This window comes from Vigna unguiculata, chromosome 2 (assembly GCF_004118075.2).
Source record: "Vigna unguiculata cultivar IT97K-499-35 chromosome 2, ASM411807v1, whole genome shotgun sequence".
In the NCBI taxonomy this organism is placed as follows: domain Eukaryota; kingdom Viridiplantae; phylum Streptophyta; class Magnoliopsida; order Fabales; family Fabaceae; genus Vigna; species Vigna unguiculata.
This window is the reverse complement of record NC_040280.1, coordinates 15,942,528-15,945,289: the sequence shown is the minus strand read 5'-3', so window position 1 is coordinate 15,945,289 and position 2,762 is coordinate 15,942,528.

Here is a 2,762-nt window from a genome sequence, read left to right as displayed (position 1 = left end):
ATTACATTACTTACTTAAGTTATGCGCTGACCACAATATATGTTAACCCAGGTGTTAATAATTGCCAACCCTTATTATTGAAATTACACTTCTGTGAAGGTTGTGAACAAAGCCCACATACTTTTCCTAGGTGGTGTTTGTTCACATAACTCCTTTTCCTAGGTTTAACAACTTTTCCACAAAAGGGGTTCCAACAAAAAATGACTCATTTCCATGCCAATGGTTACAGACAACGAATCAACAAAACTTTCGTCCAGTGGGCATACACACACTGTTAAGACCAACAATAACAACACAGAAAAAATAAGAAGGGAAACGAAGAATGAAACGGATTTTCAAAGAAAAAAGGGATCAATACTTTCTCCACAAGTTGAAGAAGACGATGACTTAAAGGAAAAGAGGAGGCTCGTTGAAACTACGAAGCTTTCCGCAAAACCGCTTTTGTTTGAATACTTTTTCGTTTCGATCCATTCCCTTACCAATGTGTACTTTAATTCAAAATTAAATTAAATATAAAATTATTGCCACGTCACGTAGTAAGATAAGTTGTAAAGTTTTCTGTCATTATATCATTTTCCTTTTTTAAATGCTAAGTTTCCTTTTCTTTTTGAGGTACTGTGTTGCGTGATGATAGAGGAGGTCTTTTATGCGTGTATGGCTATGAAGACCGGATACATGTACAGACTCGGATACGACACGAATACGGAGATACGATTAAATTAGAAAAATATAATGGACACGGGATACGATATATGTATACATATTAGTTTCAAACTTTAATCTATTGGAAGATACATACCACACAGTTTTCTTAGTACACATATCTTAGTGTTAAGCTAAGTTTAGTTTGGATAGGAAACCTACCATAGTTACTTTGTGGTAGACTTTGTATGTGTTCCTTATTTTTGCATCATGTGACCATAAATGAGAAGTAAGCCATCCATGGACCATTTTATTTGCTTGTTTCTGCATGAAACTTATGCCCACGTTATAGGCCTTCACCACTAAAAATTCTCATATTACATTGAATTTTTCTTGCAAATTTGTTATAAGAATTTACAAGAAAACACTTTTTTCTGCTATTTTTTCTAAGAATCTTAATTGGCCGGTAATTCCTTTATGGATAATTATTTCCTAAAAAATCATAAAATTCGTAATTATTTCCTACAAAAAATTTTGTAAAAAATGTTTATAAAAAACATTTTGCAAAAAAATTGGCAGCAATTTCCTGCAATTTTTTTTCATAACAAAGTTTATAAGTATTTTCTACAAAAAAAAAAGTTTCAAAACATAATTGGTAGGAAATATGAGTTTATTTAGTAGTTCTTATTTTTACAATGATTCATGAAACCATTACCTCATTCTCTTTTGGCTTGTTGTTTCTATTAATTAAATATTAAGCATTGGTTCTTGTGGTGAATAGGAGTTACATGAAAATGGAGTGAGCTAGTGGTCTTAACATGAGAAGCAAATTTTTCGTGAAGAGTTAAGTGAGTTGCATAAGGGGAAGTGGTTTGGAGGCTTGTACCAAGGCTCGCGTTGTTTTTTATTTTTTATTTTATTGGTTTTATCATTATTAGGGCTATCAGGTATAAGTATCGATGAGTAGAGGTAGCTTCTGGTCCTAGTTTTGGGAACTTATGTATGAACTTCACTCCTACATGGGAGTGAGTGTGAAAGGTAAGTCGTTGTAGGGTTCTCCTTCATACCTAGAGAACTAAGGATGACTTTTTCGCCTGTGCAAGTTAGTGGAAAGGATCCTCTTCGCTTGTGTGAGGTAGTGAAAGAGGATGAGTTTGAGTGTTGTACTCTCTCGCCTGTGCGAGGCAGTTGACAGAGGAAAAATGTTTCGCTCTAAGTTCCAGCTAGTTATTGAGTATAGTGCTCGGTGTGTGATTCACCGAAGTTGTTACTCGTAAGTCCTTAAGGAGTAGGGGAGACATGTCTAGTGTTGCGAAGACGAGACGACTCGAACCATAAGGTTTTAGAAGAACAGATCATGTGGTAGGGAACATGTGACAAGAAAGTAGAGTAAGGTAGTGATTATCATGCTGAAGTATTTTTACTTGGTTGGATGTGATGTCTAGTATTACTTGCAATGTCTTTGGAGGTTTGTAGTTTGAGAAATATGTCACGCATTATTGTAGAGTTTTTGGTTTTGTGAGGATAAATTTTGCTTTGGAACTTTGGGGTAAGAATTATGGTTGTGGGTTCTGCTTCTTTGGAATGCATTTGCAGGATTTAGTATGATCATATATGTGTAGTAAGGGAGCTAATCATTATTTATTTATTTTTTTGTTTTTGGTTAACTGCATAGAAATATTTTGAAGTGGGAATATGGAATTGTAAGGTAGGCTATATTTTTCTTTTATAAAATGTTTGAAGTTGGGATGATAAGATGAATTTTCTAGATGATTATAATATTATTTTTGGATGTCTCTTCTATTTTATGGATGAGTTTATGGTGAGATGATGATATCATGTTGTTGACGTAATAATTATGTTGGAAAAATTGGATTCTCTTGTAAGGTGAAATAATAATTTTTCTTTTTTTCTTAGGTGTAATCTTTGGGTGGTAGAATAGGTGATCTAAGAATTTATATTGGTACGGGAAATATTATTGTCGTGGTTAGAAAATATTTTTTTAATGTTAAGTTGATATGATAAGGTATTATGATTGTTGGGATATATGAAAATTTTTGTTATTAATATGTATTTTGATGGCATTTGATAAATATTTTTGTGTGGACAGCAAAACATTT